General features: G+C 38.9%; 1 protein-coding gene across 4 annotated transcripts in view; it reads left to right on the top strand.

Moving 5' to 3' along the window:
• The first annotated feature begins 1,178 nt into the window (after positions 1–1,178).
• ZFPM2 (zinc finger protein, FOG family member 2) overlaps positions 1,179–27,667 on the top strand; it is a 417,436-nt gene continuing 390,947 nt past the window's right edge. For 3 of the 4 annotated variants that reach the window (XM_080381547.1, XM_080381548.1, XM_080381545.1), the window contains exon 1: positions 1,179–27,667. This exon is cut by the window's right edge and continues 66,842 nt beyond it. The gene's annotated coding sequence lies outside the window, so the exon portion shown is untranslated. The other variant, XM_080381546.1, reaches the window with a different exon arrangement.

The raw sequence follows: 27,667 nt of genomic DNA, 5'->3' as shown, positions 1-27,667 counted from the left end.
CACCATCCTTATTTTATGAATAGGCAAAGATTACAGAAATAAACCCCAAGTTTCTGGACAGTGTCATGCCAGGAGACAGAAGACTACTTCAGTGTGATGGTTTTGATGCTAACATGGCCTTGGACAGTTTAATCCATACATTTAAACTGGGAAATTGCAACAACGGAAAATAAGGTGGAACAGCCAAGTCCTTTTTTTGTCCCTTGAAAATCACGTACATACTTCATTGGAAGTTGGGGTAAAGCTGACAGTTCAGAAGAATCCTTGTTATTAGCCCTTTATAGAATCAGAATTTCCCAGGCTGGAAGGGACCTCGGAAGATCAACTGGTCTAACCTAGATGAGCCTAGATGAGATTATCTAGCACCCTGTCAAGCTGCATCTTGAAAACCTCCAGTGATGGGGACTCTACCATGTCCCTGTGGAGGCTTTTCTAGTGAATGATTGTTCTTTCTGTAAAAACTTCCTTTCTTTCTTATGTCAAGATGAAACCTCTCCACTGTTGCCCCTTGTCTTCTCCAGTGGCTACTTGTGAAGAGAGAGACTCTGTCCTCTTTGTAGCTGCCCTTTAAATACTGGAATACTGTAATCAGGTCCCACTCTGAGCCTTTTCTTCTTCAGGTGGAAAAGACCTAATTCCTTCAGTGTTTCCTCACAATGCAGATTCTCCAGCCCTGTGATCATCTTCATGGTCCTCCTTTAGACCCCCTCCAGTCTGTCTAAGTCTTTCTTGAGCTGACAGGGCCAGAACTGGACATGGTACTCCAGGTGCAGTCTGATAAGTGTGGAGTAGAGTGAGATGATCATCTCTGTCTCTGCTAGTAATGACCCTGTGGATACAGGCCAGGACCTGATTTGCCTTTGTTGCTGCGGTGGCACATTGTTGACTCATGTTCAGTTTGTTGTCCTTCAGGGCTCCCAGGTCCCTTTCACCAAAGCTGCTCCCAAGCCATACAGATCCTAGCCTGCAGGAATTTGCGCTTGTCTTTATTAAACTTCATACAGTTCTTGCTAGCTCAGTCTTCCTTCCTTTCCAGGTCCCTCTGTAAGAGGACTCTGCCCTCTGATGTGTTCGTCTCTGTCATGTTTAACCCCAGCCAGCAACTAAGCACCACACAGCTACTCGTTCACCACCACCCCCCCGCCCCCCCCCCCCCCCCCCCCCCCCCCCCCCCCCCGCTAGGATGGGAGAGAGAATCAGAAGAGGAAAAGGGAGAAAACTCTTGGGTTGCAAAAAAGAGTTTAATAGATACAGCAAAAGCTGCCCATGCAAGCAACGCAAAACAAGGAATTCATTCATTACTCCCCGTGGGCAGGCAAGTGTTCAGCTAGCTCCAGGAGAGCAGGGCTCCACCTGGCATAGCAGTTACTTGGGAAGACAAACACTATCACACCAAACATCCCCCCATTCCTCCTTCTTCCCCCAGCTTTATGTGCTGAGCATGACATCATGTGGTATGGGATATCCCTTTGGGGTCAGCTGTCCCGGCTGTGTTCCTTCCCAGCTCCTTGTGCCCCCAGCCCACTCGCTGGTGGGGTGGGGTGAGGAGCAGAAAAAGCCCTTGGCTCTGGGTAAGCCCTGCTCAGCAGCAACGAAACCATCCCTGTGTTATCAGTGCTGCTCCCAGCACAAATCCAAAACAGTCCCATATCAGCTACTATGAAGAACATTAACACTACCCTAGCCAAAAGCAGCACAATCTCACCACCCAGTGTGGTGTCATCAGCAGACTTGACAGTGGTGCTTTCAATCCCATCAACCAGATCATTTATGAAAATGCTGAGCAGTGTGCAGCTCAGTATTGATCCCTGGAGGACCCCACTTGTGACAGGCTGCCAGGCTAAGTAGAAGAAACATTGATTACCACCCTCTGAAGGGGACCTGTTAGCCAATTTCCTACCCGTCTGTCAACCACCCACCCGATTTGTATCTTGCCTGTTTTTCCAGGAGAAGGCTGTGGGAAACAGTGCAGACAGCTTTGCTGAAGTCCGATCTCCAAGAGAAATTCCAAGAACTGATACAAAAATCTTGTTGCCATGAGGGGGGACACAGTGCCTAGAAAATATTATTTCTTCAATACAAAGATAGAATGGGAAAGGCATGTTGTTTAAGCATCCTTCTCCACCCCACTCCCCCACTCCCCTTTGGCTCATCTGACTACTGGATGTAGAACTGTACATGGAAAGGGATAAAAAAATCTACTGTCTTTCCAAAGTCTGATACTGCCCACATGCCTAGATCAGTGGTTTCTACCCCTGAGATCAGCACAGTCAGCTGGGGATATTATACATTAGATGTTTTCAAAATATTGTTCCTTTCAAATTTATACTGTTCAGTAGGTGGTATATTTTTTTGCCCTGGCTGGTAAGTCAGTCAAGAGGTTACTTACTTATTATTAACCAAAGTATTTCTTAGAGAGTTCTCTAGTGAAGGTATTCATTCTGTGGTGGAAAAGATTTCCTCATGAGTCCACGTTGGAAATAGTTTTCGGGGAAGGTATATGTTAAAGAAATAGTGGGGTAGAGTTGAGTTTCAAATATCTAGTAAGCAAATGAGCCCAGTAGCTCAGTGGGATGGTGTTAGTGGCAGTCCTCTTCAATTGGGAATGATCTACAAATTGCTTCATGATGCAGATAATAGTTCCCAAATAAATTGGGTTGTGGCTTAATTAAACAGCATCTATTGCTTCTTTTTCCCATTTACCTGAAACAGCCATAACTAGGAATAACTGTTGTGTGAGAACATAAAATAGAGCAGCAGTCTCTAGAATTGCAGACCCTAAAGATTTGTAGGGATTTAAAGATTATACCAACACTTTGACCTGGCAGTAGATGGGTAGCCAGGGAATAGCATGGACTACGAGTACAGTGCACCATTCTGATAAAATGAACCATAACATTCAATACCAGATAAAGCTTCCATGGACATTGGCCTCCCAATGTTATGCTGTGTGTCAGCTCCACTCTTTGAAAACATTAACGCCGTAACATTTCCTCAGCATCTGATATCTGGGCAATTTAGTTAAATACCAAACTTCAGCTACCATCTCTGTGCAGATGAAGCATATACATGTATCGCTAACGCTCTGTCCTGAAGTAGATCTTTGTGTGGAAAAGCTGAACCTTTATATTTCTTCATGGATGAATCTTTCAACTCGAGTGCAACATGGCTAGGAAAAAGCTTTTTCCTTTCTGACCCAGACTTTTCTCTGTTGCTATGAGCAGCAGCACCGTTCTGCCTGCTACTCATGCTACTAACATGGACATAATCTTTGCCTCAAATTTTTTGTTTTCATGCCCAAGCCGTGGCTCAGCATTATATATCATGGCAAAGTATCTCTAAAAAACAACAGATGGTGTGGGCAGCCAGGGAAGTTCAAGAATATAATAACATAAAATTAGTCTCTGTAACAACTATTTTGTAGAACCTTGCAGGAATGACAGATTTTCTCTGTAGAGATCTTCAGTGACTCTACACTTTTATCACCTCAAAAAACCCTACTTGTCTTCTGTACAAGAACCAACCAGTGTTGTCCCCACTCAGCCCTAATTCAATATCTAAAGGCTGATGTGGACTCCCAGTAGGCCAACTATCAATTTTATGTTCTTTCCTCGATGCTGCCCTTATGATTAAGAGAAGATGACAGTGAATGACTATGAAGTTACACATTATTCTCCTTTTGTCTCCCAAACATTGCCTTTGTGACCTGGTTTTCCTTTTGCTCTGTTTTGTGCTGTCCCAAGTATAAAGCAGTCCTGGTCCAAAGCTAGAACTGCCATGTTACATTGATATTGTACTCAACATTGACATCTCTTAATTGCACCTGAAGCCTCCTTTCATGGCCTTGAAAAAGCATTCAGGATCCAAGAGGCATGAAGATGAGAGAGGAGCCCTCTGCCCCCTCCGGGAGAGCCAGGCTGGGGCAGCTGAGGATTTGGAGGCTTCTGAAACTGCATGCCAAGAAAGAAACTATGATTCATGTCCCTGAAAGCAGTTGTGCTGAGGTTAAAAAAGAATAGATGAAGCCTTTTATAGGAGCATAATCTCCAACAACACCTCTTTTCCCCCGCTCCCCAAAATATATTTTGATTTACGTTCTCCAATTTTTCATGAAAGACTGGAAACTCTTCACCTTTTTTCACTTAGGGGCAGGGTTTCTATGAAAGGATTTTTAGGGGTATGAAAAATATTTTAAAAATATTTAATATAATATTTTTCTCTGAATCCAAAAGTAAAGGTGACATGCGGTAAACTAGGATCTGCATGGAGAAGCTCTGTGTGCCATGGAAAAGGTTGCTGCTCAGGGTAGGCGATGGAAGCCTTTGAACTCCGAGTCTATTGGAGATGCCCTAGTTCAATCAGGAATTAATTCAGAGAAGTCCTGTGGCCTGCATTATGCAGGAGGGCAGACTAGAGGTCACAATCATCTCTTCCAGCATAATAATCCATGAATCTGTAAGAGCTACCATCTTTTACGGTTCATTTCTTCGAAATGCCAGTGTTTATTTGTAGCTGTAACATTCTTTGGTATAACATATATAGCTGGTAGGGTAAGTTAATGCTAACACTTTTGCCTAAATATTTTAGTCTTATTTTTTATTAAAAAAAAAATTAGAAAATGAGACATAGATAAGGCAATGAAAACTTAGTTTATATATAATCCTGAAAGAAACCAACTTCTCTTTCACTGGATCTTTTTCCTAGGCTGGAAGCTTTTGTTTTTAAAATCTTTTAACTGAGTGTCGGAGAAGATCTTGAGCTTTTGCATAGGGTCAGACTACAAGAAGTTTGATTTAAATATCAGCAGAACTTTAAGTACATCTGTGACAGAGCTCTATATTTTTGGCAGTTATAGGCCACCTTTATTCTGTGTAATAATGAAGGTTTGACTTCGTTTGATTTTTCTTTTTTAGCCAAATGAACGGTGCATCTTTCTTTAATTGTGATCCTCATCAACCATTTGGCCCAGTAATAGTATGCAAATTGAACTCTTCAAAAATTAATGCTAACATTTATTAAATAATGCATCATACAATAAGTTAATTTGAAATTCTAAGTTGAACACTCTGCTCATAAGAGAGGGATTTTTTTTCTCTCTGTCATCTTCATAAAACATCTTTATAGTCTTTCTAAATACCTTGAATGTGGTTCTTGGGTTTTGACAAATTGATCTCTACTGGGGCTATTGATAAGGAGACATTCTCTCTGTTCCAGTTTTGAGATCTTCTATTCCTTGATATCTTCTATTTCCATGCAATAATTAATATTTTCTTCATTTCAATGTTTTGGAATAAAGTATCTATTAAATGTAACTATTTGGTAAAGATGTAAAAGCTCAGCACACATGCAGTGACATCTGCAAACAAGCAGTAATTTTGCACCATTACAAACAACATGTGTCTGGCCGCTAATTTACCTGGACATGGTATCACACTTGAGGATACATTGCAGTGGAAGGGTGAGCACTTAGAGGAGGTATATATATGTGTGTGTACATATATTTATGTATACATATAAAAGCCTGGGTTTTTTTACAGTTATGATTTTAGGAAATCGTAATCAGGTCCTAAAAGCAGCCCACAATTTATACTATACATGTCTTTATTTAGTCTGACAAAAGCAAGTACAGATTTCCACATTTGCCTGTGTTTAACCATTCTGAATGCCCTTTTGAATATGCCTTTTTCCGTGTCCTGCTTGGTTTTTTTTCTTTTTTCTTAGATGTTTAATGTGTGCATCAGCCTGTCACTTTCTACTCATTCATTCACCAGCCATGACACAGGCCGGTGCCGAAACAGAGGCTGGTAATATAACCGAGTAGAAATAAATACAGCAAAAGGTAGTAAGGTCTGTTCAGTAGGAGAGGATCTTTGCAAACACAAATCAAGCAAGGTGACAAAACCATGCCTTGTCTGGTGATCAGCTCTCCTTCCCCATCTCTGCAGCAGTCCTCAGCCTCCTCCTGCAACACCTGCTTGCTCACAAGAGCCAGACAGGATGCGCTTTAACCTCTTGTGGTCCTGCACACTGCCACACAGAGAAAGCAACAGAAAAGTCAGTACTTGGGGGGAATGAATTGTATACATACAAATATATGTATTCCCTTTGATATAATATTGCCACTAGTGCATGGGGGGTGGGAGTGTGTGGTGTATGCATTCTCAGTGGAGTCATGAATTCAGGTTATTTTTTGCTTCCTGCATCTTAAGAATGTCTTCATTCTTGTGTTTCAGAGGAAGTGGACCTTTAGATCCGGCTGTCTTTAAGCAATGATTTTCCAGTTGTGTCTACAGTTTCCTGAAGTGGCAACTTTTCCAAGCAGCCGACACATGGTGACAGCGTGCAGGTCATTGCCTTAACAGGGAGCAGAATAACAGTGTGTAAGGTGGCAACGTGAAACACTTCCAGCCTGGTTTCACTCCTCTTCCACCGGACAGCCTAGCCAGGCTGAGATAACAGCTAAGGGGTACAACCAGGAATGTGGAGATGTGAGCTGAAGTACTGCTGCTGACTTGAGCTAAGGTCTGGCTCCATGCAGCACATCAGGAGGCAGGTGCTGGTGGTTTGGGGTGCAGCTGGGTGTGCCCTTGGCCATTGGACTCCCTTGCTGAGTGAGGTGCTGCTTTCAGAAATGGAGGGGCCCACTTCTTAGCCTCATGTGCTTCTCAGCTGGGGAGGTACTTTTGTCTTTTTTGTTTCTTTTTACTAGAAATCACTTTAACAGTCCAAAAGGCCAGTACTTTATGAGTGGAAAAATGTGATCTGTTTGAGTATGATGGGCTCCTACGTGAGCATAAATGATTTGGCAGATTTTGAAAAGAGAACATGTGGCCTGAATAATCAACAAGAGGAATTCACAAGGGTTTGGCTTGGCTTGCTTAATTTTTTTCTCTGATTTGTCTGTTCTTATAACTGCCACCTGTTCTTTTGTTTTCCTGTAGATCTGCAGATTTTTTAAACTAGAAGAGTCATAATGATAATTTAAATTGACTTTCTACATAAAATGGAAGCTATAATTTCATCCACACCTTCCAATGCTTTTGTGATAAAGCATAGCCTTTAGAAAGACATCAAGTGTAGCATTCCAGGTGATGTCTACCACCTCCTTAATAAAAAAAACCAACAACTTCTTACAGTTAAATATTTCCAGTATTTAGAACATTATAACAGTTCCACCTGGAATTTGTCAGGTTTTACCTGCCATATACTGAATTTTGTCCAGTCTTTTACTGAAGGTGGAAAAAGCCCTTTTCAAGCAGAAATCTTCTGCCTCAGCATGCACTTGTAGGCTCTGATCAAGTTGCTTCTTTCATGTTCCCTTTGACAAATTAAAGAAATAGAGCTTTATACTTCTCTACCATTAAGGCAAGATCTACATTGTCAGTCATTCCTGTGGCCCTTTTACCGAACTCCTTGCAATTCATCAAGGTTCAGTGTTTCAGTAATAATTGCACTAAGCCTACACCACCTTAACTAAGAATATTCACATATATAGGTAGACAGAGAAGTCATCTGGGCACATACTATCAATCCTGTCAGAGTAAGAAAGGTCATTCAGCTTCAGCTTCAGTGATGCCAAAGACTTTTGAATATTTTATTTAGATAGGGGAAAACTGTATCATATCACCTAAGGTTCCTACTTTTAATTACAATTTCTGCTGCAAAATATCTACAATTAAACAAATTGAATTGAGCTGTGTTAGCAACAATGGCTGAAGAAAGATGGTTGAATCTTAAAGGGTATAAATAAAATCTGCTTCCCATAGGAAGGGAACATTTTCAAAGGTAACAGCTAAGGTAATGCAGGATGAGATCTTTGAGCTTTCTTGGGCATACTGCTAGGTGAAACCACAAAGGTCATGGCAGTTCTTTGGAGATTTGTTTTGAGATTCATTTTCATTTCTAATCCAGTGCATGAGAAAGAGGAGGTCAAACGGATTGAAACAAACCCATGTTTCTATGAAACCATTTGCTGTGAAACTCCACCTGCTAGAGAAAGGAATACCTTTGATTTTAATCACTTTTAATCAAATCACTTAGTCAAACCTCTCCATCTTCAAAATGAATCCTGCTGAGGCAGCATGTGAGCCCACAGCACCACAGAGAAAAGTAGCAATCTAATTGGAAAATACTTCCTATCATTTTGGCAGAGCTGTAGTCTGCCTTGGTTTACAATAATATAGACCTATTGTCTCTTGCAAAGTGCATATGTCTATGGTGTACACTGTGATCATTATATTTCATTCTTTACTTGTCGGTAGAAAACTACGTATGATAGCAGACTTAAACCTTTAGTAGCGAATCACTCAAGGGTAAGCTCTACTCTCCAACCCATATATGCAATGTATATTCACACACAATTTTAACTCACACATTATCTAATGAAGTTACTGAATCCACTTAATACTGTCTTAGTAGCAAAGAGGGGCAGTTCTGGAAGCCAAAACTTCTTTCTCTCAATTCAGGGAGATAGTGCACAGCCTGCTGAGTGAGTGATTTAGGAGCTTGCTTTCTTTTTTCTTCCCCACAGAAACTGCATGTAAATTGCAGCTTCCTCTACAAGTCCTACTTGTGTTAGATTTCCACTCGGTGCAGCAAATTAGAATGCACTACATATGGAATCCATTTATTTCTCCACCCAAATTCACTTAGGTATTCCCCATGCATTCATTACAGAATAATCCATCAAATAACGCATACCTCTGTATCTTTACTTATTACACACAGCATTGTTTACTTATGGAGTATCCATCCAAAAAAATCATCTTTTTTACATGACTAGGAAGAAAGTGTAACGTTGCCAGCATTGTTTCGGTTGTAGATTTCTGTATCTTCATTTCTGCCACTAAATTTTATCTTTTAAATGGGAACTTCAGTAGAATTGAGCCCAAAACTCAGGTTTACTTACACCATGAGCTTTTTCTGTTATCCTCAACTATATTTTTTCTCATGTATTTTTAAAATGAGTTTTATTCCTAGGGGTGCCTGTCTGCCCACCTGCCTGCCTTCCTTCCTTTAAGGAGGATGAGGGAAAAGTTGCTTGGCTATTAAGATTTAAAAAATCAGAAATATCTCTGGATTTGTAAATCAGATTCAAAATTACTGTGTTTCCCTTAAAGCTCAATGTTATTCTTTGTGCATGTGTGACATAGTATATGCTGGCATTGTTTGTCTTCTTTTACAGGCTTATAAGATTCTTTTAGTCTGGTAAGGAAGACCATGGATTGAATACACACAATTTTGTTTTAAAATGTTGGACATGTGCTGTGCTATCTTTTTCTGTAGTGCAGCAGCAAATTCTTCCTATCATACTGAGAGGTAAGCATGTTCTATGTTTGCTTCTTATTTTACAAGTTAAAAAATGTAATTAAAAATGTTTCTTAGGCTACAATATGTGTAGTACACACTTTCTATTTCTATAGCATACAGTCTATAATGAATAATGAGATTACTCTAGATATAATATAGGGCTCCTCAATATGAATATGAATTATGTCCATGCAATGGTTTTCTATATCTATCTTCTATTATGTAGCACACTTTGCTTTATTTTCCTCAGGGCACAGCTTGAGCTCAGTTACCACCTCTGATTTTTGTGTGGATAATAAAATATTTATAGTCTTCAAAATTAGGTACTGAGACAGTGATTAGTGTGGTATGAATGAGTAACTGAATAGATAAGGGCATGACATTTTGCACATGCATTACCACATATTGAACTTATGCACACAAAATCCCAATTTGTGTGTATGTACATGCTTGTGATTCCAATTCAGAGATTACTTTCGTCTTACCTGTGGCATTCCTCCTGCAGTTTTACCTGCCCATTGCATTCTTCTGCTCAGAAGCGATGTGGCCACTGCAGCTCTGCTGCTCAGGATGCAGGTGAGGCTCTGTTCAGGGCATGGTTTTTCTAAGTCTCTGTTCAAATTACAATATGATTGCTTTGATTCAGTTGACCTCCCAGCGTTCCTTGTAATTTTCTGTCTGCTTCCTTAAGTGCACGATACCCTGAAAGTCAAAGTACTCTTTCCCTTGCACAGTCCCTGAGGAGCCTATGACACTCCAGAAGTGCTTTTGCCCAGGTTCCTTTGCTGAAATACCTTCTCCCCTTGCCACATCCTATATTCCACCCCTGCTTCTAGCGGTGGCCTTTAACTGCAGACCATTTTGATTTCTTTGCACTTATAGATGCATGTTTGGGAGACAATTCAGGTCAGAAGTGCTATGTTGAGGTAAAGAAACCTTTAAAGGCAGTCACCTCTATCGGTGAAGTTTTAGGATGTGACCCTGCTTTTCATGTCTGATTCCTTCTAGACGTAGTGTTGAATCCAGCTCTTACCTGCTTGCTTTGCTTGATTTAGATCTGTCTATTTAAAAGGCATAAACTGCTGTAAAAGCAGATGTTATTTTGCATAACCAATCACATCAGAAAATTGTAAAGTTCCTTGGTCCCCAAAGATATTGGATGCAGGCTTACTTCTGCCAGGAAGTACAGCATTTTACATTATGGTTGATCACAGTAAGCAAGTTACCAGTCTGCACAGAGCCCTTAAGAATATAACCAGATTCTAGAATAATTCATTGACCTCTTCAGTACTTTTTCAATAGAAAGCCAATTTCTTAATGTTATGTCCTTGAAAATTATTTTTTTTTTCTTTGTCAACAAGTTTCTTCTATGACAAACTGTGTCTTATTCAGAAAGTAATTACATGTGGTCCTACAACACCGTATCTTTGGAAGTAGTAGGTAATTCAGCAAAAAAAATGGATGGCACGATATGCAACCAAAGGACTTGTACATATGTATGTTCCTTTAAAACTAAAATGTTACTATATGGAAGTATCCCAGCTATTGCTGTGTATGATTCCTCTGCTAGTATCCTCCTTTTCAGAGTGCTGAAAATCATGGTTTCATCCCTCCCAGAAGTAATGCCGACATTACTGTGGCATATACACATCATATAATACACCAACTGTTAACAACACAAATAGCTGAAGTCAGATTTATTTTCCCAACCAAGTTGAGAAGATTTGGAATGGTGAAAGAGCATTGGATCACACAGTGTGTTTTGCCATTGAATATCTAATTTAATATTAGTTAAACTTGATCAACAATTCAGGAGTTTAGGGTCACATTATTAACAGGAAACATCAATCCTTTGGATAATTCAATTAAAGAACATCAATAAAAATCTAATTTGAAAAGTCACTAGTATACCAATATACCATATCCAACAGACAGAAACTGCTCAGCCACCATTGAATCATTGCCTGTTTTAATAAGTATTCAGAAATTATACTGAGACTTCAAAAGAAATTGTAAGGAATTGTTAGCAGGTTTATTAATGTTTTATGTTTTATTAAAAGTTTGGGTGTACATTTCACAATGAGCAACATCAAAAATCAGACTTTCTGCCTGTAATTTTGCTTCCTCCTGTCTTTCTGCCTTTGGGATTCGCTCTTTTCCTTTCATCAGCTGCCATTTTCAGCAGCATGCAGTAATTTCATGGCTCATTGCAAGCGCTGAAAACCTTTGAAACCACAAATGCTAACCTACCTGGCCTGCAGCCATTTAGGAAGAGATTAATTTAGCAAACAGAAGCAAAACACTTTCTACTTCTAGCCTGTGCATAATTTCACTTCTATCTATATTTATTTTACAGTGAGCAGCGTAATGACAATTTCAGTAATTGCAACTCTGTAAAAATTTGCCTACCTAGCTTATCTCACTATCACAAGAATGTGAGTCAGTCAGATTAGAAAAAGTACAGCATGTGAAACTGCATTGGTTGCCTTCCAAAAAATATGTGCCTTATATAAAACTTAAGTGATGCTTTTCACTTATTTGTATACTTATCTACAGGACAATGGATTCGCCATGATGTTTGCTGGAGATGTGTGTGCCTTTTTAATGCACTGTGATTTATGGGTGCTTTTCCCGTACAAAAAGATCAGCAACGCTGGTAGGCTGCAAGTGCCAGCCCATTTCTGCAGACTTAGTTACAAATGGCTGTTATGGTGCTGTCAAGCGATTTGAACAGAACTGAAAGTCCATCTGGGGCAAATCTAAGCTATCATGCTTGGAATGAATTCAAATTCAAAATTAGCCTACAAACTGTTAGCTGAAAAAAAAGTTCAAAATGTTTTATTGTTTCTAATTTAACTGAAAGATCAAATTCTGTAAGTAAAACACAAACTTTTCTTCTAATCCATTTCTTATTCCATTTGACCAGCATATTCAGAACAAGTTGCATAATGCCAAGCTTATAAATGTTTATTTATATAGTAAAATAGAAATGGCTTTATTTCCCTGTTCCCTTGGGATTTTTTTCAGTGCTGAGTATCCCACTTCTTTACCAAGTCTGTTGACCACCACGGTTTCTGTTTATCGTCCAACAAACGTAAAAGTAACAATAATTGAACCCAAAGCCTTTGTTGCCATGTGCTGGGTAAAAATAAAAGGGAGCAAGAAAGAATTATTGTAACAGCATTTTGAGATACATGAGAGGAAAAAGACTTTTTTACAATTCCCACGTCTGCTTTGATAGCCAGCACGATGGCCTCAGGTACGAGGAATCCCTAAGGTATCTCACAGCTCCTGACTTCTATATTGGTATCCTGGCACTGGTAGTAGGGCAATCTGGTGCTGCTTTCTGGCAGTCATTGCTCCGGGCCCGGGCTGGTTGGAAGGGATTTTAGCGACCTTGAGTGACCTTGTGGAATGCAGTCACTGGGTAATGATTTCGACTGCAGGATTATGCAGTGGTACTTCCCGCCATGAGTGGCTGCAAGGAGATTGCTGCCAATGACACGGAGGGAGATGGAGTCAAAGGGAGAGAGTGGGTCCCCAGCGTTGGAGGTGAAATGATTTAAAGCGCACAGCTTTCTAACTTTTTAAGTGAGAGTAGTGAACGAGCAATTGAGTATCATTGTTAGCTTGCTTCACTGTGATTCAGATACATTTATATCAGCAAAAGGAAAGTGTACAGCATTAAACTTGTTTATGCAGTGTTTTTATAATAGCTAATTCATTTAAGCATACAGATACACAGACGGCAGTGGGATGACTGGCCAACCCACACAGATGTACACCTCCAATCTGGCATCCCATAACATTCATAAAATATGTCAACACAGCCTGGATTCCTTCCATAGTTTATGTTAAACTATTGGTGTTCATACCATACAAGCAAAATATTTCATGTTGTTAAAATTTGTGTCCCCAGTAAATAAATATAAAAACTAAACACATTCCCTCTAAATGCACAAGCCGTGCACAGCAGCGTTGAAGCAATATGTACTGTTTGTACTTCTAGTAACATTGGAGAAATTAACATTTGTAGAGCTGTTTATCATGCAGGCAAGTGATAATATGGAGACTCCTGTGTTTTATTAGTATTCTGCCTTTAGCTTGAAGTCCCCCGTATGGCACCCTCTCTAGTTACTAGGTTCCTAATACATGGGACTACACATCAGAGCAAGCAGCAAGGAAAAGGATCTGGTGAGGGACATGGCCACGTGCAGGGTCCCATGGCACGTGCCCCATATTGCCGCCCTGTAGCCTTGCATTGCCCCTTTCACTCAACCCCGAGCCCCCAGCTACAGGAACGGGCAGTTGGCACAAACCAGCTTTGCTTGGCATGAAGTGTCCTTCAGTGGTGGACAGGCAGCAGCTCTGTTGAATATGAGTAAGTGCAGATGCTCTAGTGCAGGATAAAGGCCAAGAATGAACCTTGTGTTCCAAGTGAAGGAATAAAAGCTGAATCCTATATTTAGACCAGAATCCACCCAGGACCCTGAATGTAAAGTATATTCACAGACGGAGTCCTTATGATCTACTGAGCATTTGAGCAGTCTTTGCACACTGCTGATTCTCCTGGAAGAGACAGCAGAGTTATCCCACCCCCCCTCAGCAGAGTTACTGCACCCCCACTTTGCAGAAGACCGTGATGGTCTCGTCAGCTGCCGACAGCCAAGATACACAGCTTCTCTTTGGGCAGGACAGCAGGTATTTCCCTTTCTGAAAAGGAGAAATCAGAAGGGTTGTTGCAGAGTAATATTTGGTAGCTCTTGCTGAGGGCCTTTGGCTCCTTGGTGCTTCCCGTGTTGGGTTTTTGGCTTGTTCAGAGCAGATCTTTCCCAAACCTGATGAACGGAACTTCCCTAAGCATGGCTGCTTAAAATGTTGCAGCTCCATGCACCTCTGATATTTATATATTGCTATTCAATGATGAAATATCATTTTTATATTTTGATTGTTAAATTATGGCACTAATAAATTATGTCACTAATATATAACCATGTAAAGTAAAATAGATTAGTGTAGCACTGTGGAACACTATTGGATATTAATGTATAGTAAAATAGATCTGTTGCTGTTATGCTTAATGAATAACATCCCTCATTAACACACATCTTTGCATTTCAGTAATTCCAGAGCTATGACACAGACCAGTCAAGGAAATGCATGGTAAACAAACTGTAATTTTGCTCGGGCTGTGCAGCATAAAATAGTGAAATTAGTGAGTGCTGTATGCAGAGGCACCGTAAGGATTAAGCAGATATTTAGGTGTACCGTCACCTTTCCTTGATTAACAAACATGCCCATCAAGATAAAAGAATAGTGTGGAGGGAAGAAAGCAATGCTCGATCATTAATACACAAATGCAAAAATACACTGCTTTTAGACATGCAGAAGTCAGTAAAACCACATGCTGTTTGGAGAGGATTGAATTATCTTCAAGCACTACCATCTAATTAAATATGTATGTATTTCTAGGGCCTGAGCTCTGGAAAGCATTCCTATTCAAAAGAGCGCTTAAGCATATGCTTAACTGCAGAATGGGGGCTTGGAGGAGGTATTAGTATGTGTAGTCAAAAAGTACATTTAGCAGATGAGCAAAAGAACTTGTTTCACGATCAAGACTGATGACAGTTTACTATAGGTTAATCAATTGCCTGGTTTCATTACATCATTTGAAGTTGGGTATTTTTTCTGTGAGATGGTGCAAAACATTGTTATAAACAAGTAAATTGTTCTTTTTGATTAACAGATGGCTTGTGACTAGCCAAAAAATTATTATTTTTTAAATTAAAGGAAAAGTGTTCCTTGTTGAAACCTTCTATGTTGCATCTCATCCAAGAGAAAATGTATTACAATGAAATTATAAACTTATGAAAACCAGGATTTGTAATGGAAACACTGATGCAGCCATAGCTATAACCACACGAACCATGCTGCTATTATTTACTATGGTAACATTATAAAAAACTATACTGTTTGGGCCATTATCCCTACAGTTTTCTTTTCAATACAAATCATTATATATATTATCTGTCTTCTTGTATAGAGGGTCATGGAAAAGGCCAATCAAAAGCAGAAGAAGCCTGGTTTTCAAAAGGAAATTGGGCCTATTTCTAATTCTTCTTCTTTATCAAATACAAGGAGTGTGTATTTTTTTTGTGAAAAATTGTTTCATGTAAGATAAAAGTGCAGATTATTGGTGAGAAAATTACACTCTTCCCTACATCTTGAAGATTCTTTGGAGATATTGCCAGTTTTCCTGAGAGATTTTTACCTTACTCACAGATGCATTTCCTTACAGACGTCAAGCAGCAGGTGATGGGGCTTTGAGTATTTATTTGGGAATACACTGCATAATTCAGCTGTTGTGACTCAGATGTCTTAGCAATGTAGTATCTTAGAATGAATATTGTGCAGAGTATCAGACAAAATGGATGTTTTTAGAAATACACATTTCGAATTTACAAGATGAAGAAAACCAAAACTGAATTAGTGTTTTTCTTCTCTCATCGCTTCTTTCATTCTTGGTGTCAGGAAAAAAATATGAATCTCAACACAGTTATTCCTGCCTCCTTGGACATTGTCATAAACTTACCTGTTTTTCTATGCATTATCAGACTTATCAACAGTAGTCTAGTAGATAGACTACAGTACACGGAAACCGAGCCCCAGTGCCTGGCTTACACAATCACCTTTATAATTATGACTAATAAATATGTGCCTGTTTTTTAACTCTTTCAAGCTATAAAATAAAGTTGTAAAAATTACCTCTCTTCTAAGGATTGAACAAGATTCAATAGGTGTTCAGTAAACCTTGAATGTAAAACATGAAAAATAACCTGAAATTGTATTTAGGAAGTGCTCCATGACTGTTGACGCATCACTAACCTGTGATGAAAAGTCAATGTATGTGGAACCTCTTTCCTTTTTTTTCTGAAACAACCATTTGTTTTCTGAAACACCATATTACATCAGTGTAATACAGCAAGATATGATTTTTCCATATTTAAAATAACTTTTTACTGGGTTCTGTTTATCTGTGGTAAGATACCATGCATTAAAAGCATCTCTTGGAACGGTAGTGAGTCAATATTAATACCAATGTTTTAATACTATTATCTGCATGACAACTATGCTTAATTCAGTAAACATTCCTGACATTGTAAACACAGCCAGTATAGCTGTTAATACAAAGCAGGCAAATTGATTGACAAATATGTTTAGAGATACCGGTCTCTGAGACACCATGGATCAGTTGTTTACAGATAACTGGCAGGATACTCTGACTCGATTGCTAACAGTTAAGCTAAAGAAAAAAAAAAAAAAAAAGCAAGCCATTTTATGATTGATGCTTGATGAAACAATAATCCTGGGGTTTTTTTCAGACCATGCTGCCAATTTAGGAGTATCAGCTCTGCACAAGAAAGCTGTGTCACAACTGGAAAATGATAATGCTGCTAACACACAGCGGTGTTTAAGTTGCAACACCCAAAGTGTCTCACAGTATTTGATGACTGCTTACAACAATTAAAAATTGTTATATTTATTAGGAAAGCAGTCCTTGAACATAAGAGTTAACCCAAATGGATTTTATTTTAGACTACCTATTGTTATCTCAGAGTATGTCAATATTACGTGCTTCAAAAGAACGGATAGGAAATGTTTATCAGTAGACAATGAAGGCAAATAGATTGTTTATGACAGTATAGGGAATACATTTCTTGGCAAGATTTTGAAGTGCAGTCAGGAGGGTCATTCTTGTGGCTGCTTTTGTTGACATTCATCATAACTGAACATCTAGATTGTAAAATATGTAGTGTTTTTGCACCAAGTGATTCTCTAGGTACAGCATATTGTGTTTGTATTGGACTTTGACGGCACAGTCACAAAAGATAGGATGTTCAAATACTGCATATACCGCTGCTGCTTCTGTTTCAAATGTTCCTTGAATTGCTTATTGTGATTTACAAATCGCTATCAAGCTTTAATTTGTTTCTCACCCCTATCAATTTTTTTTTAGTACACTTGGATATATATTTTCAGCATTCATGATGTCCCCTTATTTCTGACACTAAAGCCTAGAATCATAGTTTGAAAACAAATAAACAAAGCAAAGATATATTTTTATTGTAAAATACATACACCATAAACTAATATTTATATTTCAGTTTGAGTTTATTTACATATTTTCAAACAGGTTTTGCTAAACTATTTTCTTAATGCATTCATTTTACCACATCACAAATACAATGCCAAGCAAGGTAAAATCATGTAGTGGATATGATCAAGGAATAGTGCTGCTGAGAGGATTACAGGAATATAGCTACTTTCATAAAAATATTGCATTTCATATCACCTCATTTTGCATGTTAATGTCTCGTTAGTAGGATAGGGAATTCCAGTTTTTACAAGGTCTATAAAAATTGCTGAACAATAGGCAGTGAAAGGAAGCCTGAAGAAGCAAAAGCCTCATCACCACTCCGACTCTTTATACTGTTATTTCCACAATGCACCGGAATCTTTACAACTAGTCACCAAAAATAATAGTCTCAACGTGTGTAATCGTTGCAGATAGTACAGAACATTTTATTTATTACTGAAGTTTTTAATGGTATTGTGTTTTTAAGACCTACCAATGACATTTCTTTTATTTACTATAACTTACATGGCTGTTCCTCTCCACCCTGAGCTTGCTCTAAGTAACCTGTTCATGATATCTATCTTTTCTCATTTTAAGTAGTCAGTCCTACTCCTGTTTCAGAACAGGCTGGCTTTGTTCAACGGCTCAGTTGCTGAGCCCTGCACTGAGCAGTGGTAGTGCAGACCCGCACAGACTCCCACTATGCTTTGTCTTTCTGCAAAACAAATGTACACAAACATGTAACCATATGCAAGATTTGGTCCAGTTAGTGCACATGTATTTTATTATTCGTTGCATAGGTTTATCACCAGCTGAAAGGGGATATAAAAAAAAGGGCTGTCCTAATTTGGCATCACCTCATACCTACTTCGCACTCACTGGTGTAAGTTCACAGCTGGTTCAGAGCAAAACAAATTCAGGCATTATCAGCACAGATACATTTTTACAGAGCAAAGTATTGTCAGCGTGCCACACTCTCCATGTTTGATTAATGTGCACATTCAATACAAATCAGGATAGACCTTCCAAAGAGCTCAGTTCATGTAACTGAGGCCAAATTTTAGGAACTGCTGATTGGTGAGGTGATTTTGAAAACGTGGCACAGAGATCAGTGCCTTGCTGCGTTAATGTCATACAAGGCATTGGAGATCATTTTGTGCAGATCTGTTGTCTGAAGGTTCAGTCTTAAGATGCACATGGGTAAGGGGAGCATCGTCACTTGTCCCATATGTACTTTAATAACAAAAATGAGTTATTGAAATATCACAGCAGTCCTGTGAAGCAGATAGATGGTCTGTGACACACTCATCTGAAAGGCTGGAAAACCTTGAAGTAAGAAACCAACAGTGATAGAAGAGTAAATATTTTTGACTCCTGATTTACAGTCCAAAATGCAGAGGGGAAATACAAGATGATCGGCTCAAATACTTAAGTGACATTGATGGAGCCTAAGAAGGTGCAACTTACAGGATAAAGAGCCAGAAGAAGGAAGCTGGAGGTTCATGATAGGAAAGGGAAACTATGCTAACGGAACAGATATGTAATGGGAACCATAAGTTACAAAACCGGAGGCTTATTTCATACGCACTTCTCTTTTTGGCCTTGTGGTCTAGCCACAACACCACACTCCTTTTCTCCATGTATTTCAAGTATTAGCTTTTTAACCAAATTTACATAAATGAAAAAAGTCGGAAATATAAAATATATAAACAGAAAAGTATATCTTTAGGTGAAAATTTTGCAAACTGGAATCCAATCAATTTATGTATAAAATGCTAAAATAAGAATTGATGATAAAGTTAGTGTAATGAGTTCAAAGCAGACTTTGAACAGTATACAAAGTCCATCTGGATTTCCTAACTATAATATTACATTCAGATACAATGCAGAGGAAGAAATAAATCCCTAAATGAGTCAAAGTGTAAATAAACCCTCATTTCAATTTGGCTAAATCAGAGAAGAAAGCAGCTTTGTTCTACTACATTTCAAAGGGCATTAAAGATGTTCGCTGTTACATGTATATGAAAACCCCACCCTCTTCACTGTTCTCAACATTGAAATCCATTATATTCACTAAAAAGAACTTGGCACTATGATATCTGAAGATTAAAAGTATTTGGAGATGTTTAAATCATCAAACTTTACTGATAGGGACTTCAAGAGAAATCACCTAACATTTAGATCAGATACCTACCATCCAATCTGAAAGCAAGCTATTAAAATTGTTCCCGCTCTCCTTTGTAAGTTTGCCAGTCTCACATGGTATGGTGCATCATGTTGGCATACAGCATGATGCTGCATAAACTACAGGACTGTATTGTACATCATCAGAAATATGTGAAAATTCATTTGGATCTGCCACCAGCTATCAATTTTGACAAAGAATGTATCTGCTCTGGCTTAATTAGAGAGGATGAAAGCAGGGCATACAGGTCAGCCTTCCCAGTGCTTGCACACCACTGGGAGCTGTGCTTTGTGGCAGTCTGCTAAAATAGTCAGGACAGGTCAGAACCAGACGTTTTCCCCATAAAACTTTTCCACTTCCCACTTCAGTGTCTGATGCAACACCAGTAGTCACAGGTTGCAGATGTGGAGTGACTTAGAAAAATAATACTCCGGTTTTGTTTACCAAGTCAGACAGAGGAATGTATTAATCTTTCTTTCCCTTTAGCCAGCCTCAGAGATGGGATTTGACTGACTTCGCTGGGGTACCTCCTGATCCAGAGAAAAGTAAATACGAGCAAACTCAAACCTCAGGGAAAAGTTCTTCTTTGGCTGTAAAACTGGGATCATTCTATTGTGAACCAAGAATATGGCCTTCTGTGTTTGATTTTTGTACATTTGTGTGGGCTAAATATAGATATATATGGCACACACTGTTATAGAGATCGAGATCAGAATCATAATACTTTTCATACAGATTCACCCTGCAATTGTAATTTAAAAAAAATAAAAATCTTCTTTCCTCTCCTTGATTCACTCATTTGATCTTATTTTAAGTCTGCTATTTGAGGGCATTACATTTATTATAAATTTTCCAAACTGTCAGGAAAACAGATTTTTTAAAATCCTTTAAATTTTCTTATGTCCTTAACTTCATACTATTTCCAGTACAGTTGCACTTCACATGGTAATTACATTAGTACCAGCCCACCCAGATAGTTTGTGACCTGTTCTTTTACTAGTCTAAAGGTGACTTTCATTTTCATGTTGACTTTACTCTGTGCCCATTTGGAGGTTCATTCAGTGAAATAAAATTGCCTTGCAATTATTTCTACTTAGAGAAATATGACAGCTAGAATTTTTATGTTAATTAATCTTTGTGTTTTTTTTATTATTGTGTGGCTGCCTATCATAAATTTCCTTGCAATCCCATTTTAATGCATTCTATAAATTATTGTGGTTTCTCTCAGGCCCATAATGCCTTGCAAATAGTTAACTTTGCATGGATTTCTGTTGTTTGCCCTAGTATGTGTAATTCAGCGGTAATAGTTTGCATCTCTGAAAACACGTGATTAGGAAGGACACTTGTCAGGAATGAGACTGTAGTCTTGTTATAAGTGTGTGTACACAAAATTAAAATACATTAAAAGAAAGATAAAAAAGTAATACTAAATCCAGTGAGTACTGGACTGAAGGGAACAAACAAGGCATTACGTTTCTTCTTGTTTTGCTGGCTCGGTGAAATTAGGAAGCCACTGTTTCCTCACCTGCATGCCCAGTTAAAGGCCATCTGTTTCCTGTTTAAATGTAGTATCTTACATGGTTTTCCCAAAACCCCTCTTGCATTAACCAACACAATCCCAATAAACAGAAACACCAGATCTTGCTTATCTTTCTTACTCAAGGAAAGCATTTTGGTAGCTGCAACTTAAACTGGTCCAGCTTTACTGCAGTGCTTTGCTTTCACTAACATTCACTTTTGTTCTCTGCATTCGTAAAATTTGTCATCTAGTTTTAGGCTGATTTTGCAAGATTTCTGCAATGGCCTGAAGTCCTTTTTGTTACTGTGGATTAAACCAATAATATCTTGATTTTGTCACTAATGCTTTTAATCTGGGTCTAGTGTCATGTGTTGTACTATAACATCCTCATGAATGTGATTATAAATTTAACACTGAGTTAAAGATAATAAGGTCAAATGTATCCTTGACATTATACTTTGCCTTTGATGAAGGTAACAAATAATGAACGTGGCCTGGTCTCCTTATTATCATGGTTTAGATTTACAGGAAATCATTGGTGGATGGATACTCCTGGTAGGGAGAATCAATGAGCCAAATTGGTTACTTGGATTGTGGTAAGATTTACACAGAGAAATAATACCTTTTATTATATCAAATAATTACAGTATTACAATGCCACCACAATGAATGCAGACACTATAAATATCAGGTGTCATCTTCAGAAGATATTCTTTAATAAAGTACCATTATCATTGATATCAGGATACTTTTTTCATTTAATTTTAAATAAGAAATGTAGATTAATGAGTATTTGTAAAAAGTAAGGAACAAAAGTAGCTTATAAAAATGACTGCATGAAGTATTTAATTTCATACATACACACACATACAGACTGAGAAAGGCTCTGCAAGAACATCATAAAGCTTTTCAGCATCAGACACTCAGATGCTAGAAAATATGGCTCGGGCAACACTGATTTGGCTCATTTTTTGCATTCATTCTGGTACAGCCCTTAACGACATGGCTAATGTCTAGCTGTACACAGGGCCCTGCCTCATCCGTCGTACCTGATGGACAATCCCAGCTTAACAAGCTGTTGTTTTGTATTTTGTTGTCTCCTCATTGCTCAGTGTGTGCTGTGAGACTATATTTATAGCACACTTTTCATACCTTCCCCGAAGGCAGAGTCGGTTATTTTTGGTCTCGTCTCTGGTGTTCATTGCTAGCAGGATAGCTGTAATGGCAGTGGGGAGAGCTGTGCAACTCCTGCAGTGACATAACGTGGAGATGTAACACCCACAAGCGTGTGCCATGCAGTGCCCCCTGCACATCCTGCCCTGCCAGCAGTGCATCTGCATGCTTTGCCAATTTATTCCTCTCAAAAAGTGGGGATTGTTCTCAAGAAGTCTCAGGTGGGTAGTTATGGTGCTATTATTATTTCCAGGCTACAGCTGAAATAAATTTTGATGAAAATAGAAAGCTTTCTCTAAGTTTCCATTCTCAACTAGATATAGCGAGGTTCTGAATTTTTATTTTTTTTTTTAAATCCCTGGGGGGACTGTGGTATCCCTGTACACACACAAAACCCCTTTCATATCTATGAGACATAAATGTTTGCCCCTTCTTCAAATCAAATGTCCCAGCCTGAAATCAGGACCCAATAAATGAAGAAAATATAGTTATTGACATCTTGCGGAAACTCTGGTTTAAGTGGTTGCCCAGCATCGCTCAATAGCCATGCCACTTTATGCAATACATTTTGCTGGAGTCCAACCCTTTACTCTGTAGTCATAACGTCATCTCGTGTCTGTTCTGCACACAGACACCTTACCTTTCTTACACCATTCCCAGACTGGTGAGTGTCTTGGTGCCACTGTTTCATCTTGAGGTCTGGGCAAAAATCTCTGTGACTCCCTGTTTCAGCTGATCACATCAAAGGTTGGATGCAGCTACTTGTGCTTCCTGGAGCCTGCATCCTGCAAAGCAGCAGGGTGTGCAGGTCGCAGCACGAACTGGGACAAATTTGGAAAAAGCAGAACTGCTATTCACAGTCCCAGTGCAGACTTGGGACCAGCAGAGTTTCCCTGGCTGCACATTCATAGGAAAAGAACTTATTCCCATAGGGCTCCAGTAGAGGAGCAGCCCATGGTGGAAAATAGGGAGCTTAAAGCTGCTTCTCCCCCCTGCAGCCCCAGTGGCCTATCTTACCACTTAAGTGGGCTGACTTTCAACAGCAAATCAAGCTGGGATGACAGGCACCCTCATGCAGGCTGACTTTATATTGCCTGTAGGTTAGATACAAAGACCACTTAGTCCAAGCCATAGTCCATGCCTCAGTGCAAAGAAAAGGTTAAATTCTTCACAGCAGTGATACCAGTATTCTCCAGTATTGAGCAAAACTGCACAGTATCCCTCACCTCGCTCTTGAATGGGGCTCAATTACCTTGGCTGAAATTTTCTCAAAAAACCCAGCCTAGGGCAGACACAAGGCATAGAACATTGCCTTATCCCAAACAGCTGAAATTTGGCTAAGCTCTATGCAACTGAAATCAGCAGTGTCTGGCAAACCTAAATGAGAGGCCGTGTTTCCAGTCCCACTTATAATGTGCTGAAAAGCCAGTGTGAATGCAAAGCAAAAGCTATTAAAGTGAGCTGAACAACCAGAACATTTAGTAGCTCAGTCAGAAGAAGAGAGTGCAGAGCTCAGGACAAGGAAGTTATTTCAGCTTGTGGGTCAAATACGTAAGGATAACAAACAGAGACTGGCATAAAGGGTTAAAGCTTATACAGCTGTTTCATCCTGAGTGTATTGAACTGAGCTAATATTGTTAGATGACTTAAGCGACTTACATTTCTATATAATAGGGCGATTTTATAAGTTTATAGAAGCAACAAAGAATGTAAAGCAGGTTATATAAAGGCAAAAAAAACATTCAGAATGAACATTTCTGAAAGGAACAATGTTGCTGACAGAGACAGTTTTATGGGAGAAGAAACACAGGGCTCAATTGACAAGGGGGACTTAAGAATCTCAGTGCCTCCTTAGGCACCTAAGTCCAACATTTAGATATAACTGGTATCTAATGACATTGTATCACCTTGTCTAATCCTATAGGTACCTCAGCTTCCCTGGCATCTTGCAAAAGCAACAAACTACTAAATCCAAAGAGACCAAAGCACCTACTCACGAGTCAAAGCTCACTACTCGTTCCTTAAATAGTCACAGGTTAGTCTTCCTTTGCTTATACCACCAGTAGGGCTGGGTCTAGCAGGCTCAGGTAACTGAATAAGAGGAGGAGAGTGCCTGCATCCACATTTTTTCCTTAGAAGTCAGTGTTGTTTTGGGTTTATTATTATTATTATTATTTATTATTATTATTATTATTATTATTTGGACTGTGAAAGGTCCAGCTTTAAAACTCCCCTTCCTGTTGAGCACTTAAATCACACCCTTTTGCTTCCCCAGAGAATGCCCTTGGCTGTGAGATGACCTGCAGTGGGACCTCCTCTGCTTATCGTGTGAATCTATATGACACAATGCACTATTTATTTGGGCCAGTGAATGGATAAAGGCAAGAAAATGACTCTGTAATGTGATTTTTTTTTTAAGACACTTGAATGAGATGAATATAAATAAAACCCTTTCCTTAACAGGTCAGCATTGTGCTTTCATGAATGCAATTTTTCAAACACACCCACCCCCTTCCTATTCACTCTATAGGGGACCCCTGAGAACTGACCAAATCAGGACTGGGAACTCCATTAGATGGCAGGGCGCTTTAACGTGACAAAGTTCAACACAGCAGCAAATAAATCTCTCTGTTCACTTCCCCCTTGAGATGACTTCCTTCCTTGTTTCCTGTAGCTGGATATGTGCTATGCAGGAAAGGGGCAGGATGACTACCTGGTGTAAATCCTCCTCTCCACCTGCTGATATTTTAAATTGAAATTAACCTTTTAATAGTGCACTTGAATTGGCATATACCTGGCTTCACTTTACCCATCTCTGTTGTAGCCTTATGAAAATGGACTGGTAAAGCTGCAACCCATCATATTATCTAACACAGTAAATGTGCAACCTTCTTGCTGGAACAAGTCTTTTTCTGTGAGCCTTATATTAAGACCAAACATGACACCACAGGTACTGGAAATTAAAATGGAGAACTATATTTGACCAACATTCCAATAATCTCTGCTTTTGCTGAAAGGGACATTTTCTAAAAGAATTATCTCAAACAATTCTGCCTCTGAACCATCTCCTATGCTGTGTTTTGGTCCTGGAGCCACCTCTCTCTTCATGCAAACAAAAGACCCTAACTCTTCTCTTTAAATTCCTCCTAAAGAATCAGGGGAAGGTTGGTAACATCAGCCAATGCATACTCACTTGTCTTGACATTTCACCGTGTAGTACTTTCATTTAACTCACATTAAAAAATTCAGGATAAATAAAAAGGATATAGGAAAAAAGATAAACTCCAATGCAAGGGCTCTGTTTTCATATACTTGGTGTTTCTAGTCCAACTGTAGCTTATACAATAGCATGTATAATACCGTAGTCCTTGGTTTTTCACTTTTGTAATTTCACAGTAGCCAAAGCACTGGAAAATACATCCACCAACCTAACTTTAGCTGCTTTGTTCTCCTGTCCAGTATTTTTCTTTCATCCCTTCTTTCTTCTTTGACCTCTCCTTTCTCATTTTCAGTTCTTTCTCCCTTTTTCCAGTATTATGATGCCTTTCCCTTCTTACTAAACTTCAGTTCTACTTTCAGTCACTGTGGAACTTGTTTAGTTTTTCCTTCTTCTTCTGTCATATTCTGGTTTTCTTTTTATAGCATTACCTCTCTTCTTTTTGCGAATCCATTATTTTCTCTGGTCACCCAAATTCTTTACTTCTTTCTCTCTGTAGAGACTCCATTGTCTTTCTCTTTTTGTCTGCCTTCCACTCTTCCTTCAGTTTTTCCTTTTTCTCTTCAGACAAATTTTCTTTATATTATTGCTATCCTAGATTATTTCTTTCTGACTTTAATGGAGAAAGTTTTATTAATTGTCTAGCTTTTCCATGGGCTCAGTTCTCTCTCATCTCTTTCGTTTTAACTTCTAAGTACTTAAAAGCCACAAATATCCATCCAGGAAATGGAGTAATTTAGGTTGACCAGATACTATTGATCTGACATGATGAGAGTAGCGCGTAAATGAAGAAGACACCTGGACTGATCAGCAGCATACAGGTTGCCAGCACAAGACTGCCCACGAATAAAATAAATTCACCAGTTTTGAGGGTCTCAGGAGCTTTTCAGTGCTGTCTACAGCTTAAAGGGGCAACCTGAGGAGCTGTGAAGAGAGGGACGTGGAAAAGGAAGGGAAGATGAACTAGGGGAATATTAATTTTATATAACGTTTCTTTATGCCTTTCAGATTATTAACATTTTGGGTCTGTCAAAGCAGCTTGAGACAGCCATTTATATTTATTGTTAGAAACTTCTCTAAGTTGTGTTATGCAGAGCATTGTTGGCTCTGCTAGGGTTATTTCTAACATGGGAGCAAAGTTAATTCCTCCCAGAACAAAGTTATTATCATAATCTCCTAACATATGCCTATCATAACTATGCTTTTTCTTTGGAGTCCTTCCAGCAGGTAATTTTGGGAGCCCATTTAAGACAGTCATTCTTCTCTACTACATTAATTGGGGGTTTTGATTACTATTACCCCCATTTTAACTTTTAAACCGCTATTTTAAAAAATGATGGTTGGGGTATTCTTGCTTCCAATTCAGCTTTCAGAGGTCAAAATGAAGGTCTGGCACTCAAGGGTGTATGTTAGCTACAGGATAATGTTTGTGGCAGAGAAGTATACAAGGCAAAGAAATGGCTTTTGTGGGTGATTAAATGCTGAAGTGAAGCTGAGGTGTTTGATAACCACAGAAGCTATTTATTATGTGTATACTCCAGTGCCATGAACATTATTCCTATTATACAACAAGACAAAGGAAGATTCAACAAACCATAACGAGAGAAGGATGAAGGGTTTTTTTGGTTGTTGCTTTTTTGCTTGATGGAAGTTTGAAAGTTCTGTTTCATTTTCTGCCTTTCCTAACATTTCAGGGGGAAGGGGGGGTGGGGGGTGGGGGTGGGGGAGGCAGGAGATTAAGGCCAAAATACAGATCTTAGCCTGCAAAGGGTAGTAGTAGTAGTAACTAAATTCTAAATAAATACTGGATGTTATCATATTTTATCATAAAACAGCCGTGCTCACTGTTTTGCTGGGACTCAGGGAAAGGCCATGCTAACAGTATTCGTAAAAAGCATTTCTTTAGGTTGTGACAAATAAGCTTAGGAAAAGAATCCAACATTATCAGGTTTAAAAAAACAATAATGAGATATATTAAGAAGATAATGGTAATATACATCTTCTACATGTTCTGTCAATTCTCACAGGAGCAATGTGAGTTCAGGAAATATTGCAAGACCAAGCTCACAAATGCTATCTAAATTCTCAGCAGCAGTTTTGTTTTGCTAGGTCCCTGCTTGTTTGCTG

The sequence above is a fragment of the Falco punctatus genome (genome assembly GCF_963210335.1).
Source record: "Falco punctatus genome assembly, chromosome: 3".
In the NCBI taxonomy this organism is placed as follows: Eukaryota; Metazoa; Chordata; class Aves; order Falconiformes; family Falconidae; genus Falco; species Falco punctatus.
This window is presented reverse-complemented; position numbering and strand designations above follow the sequence as displayed.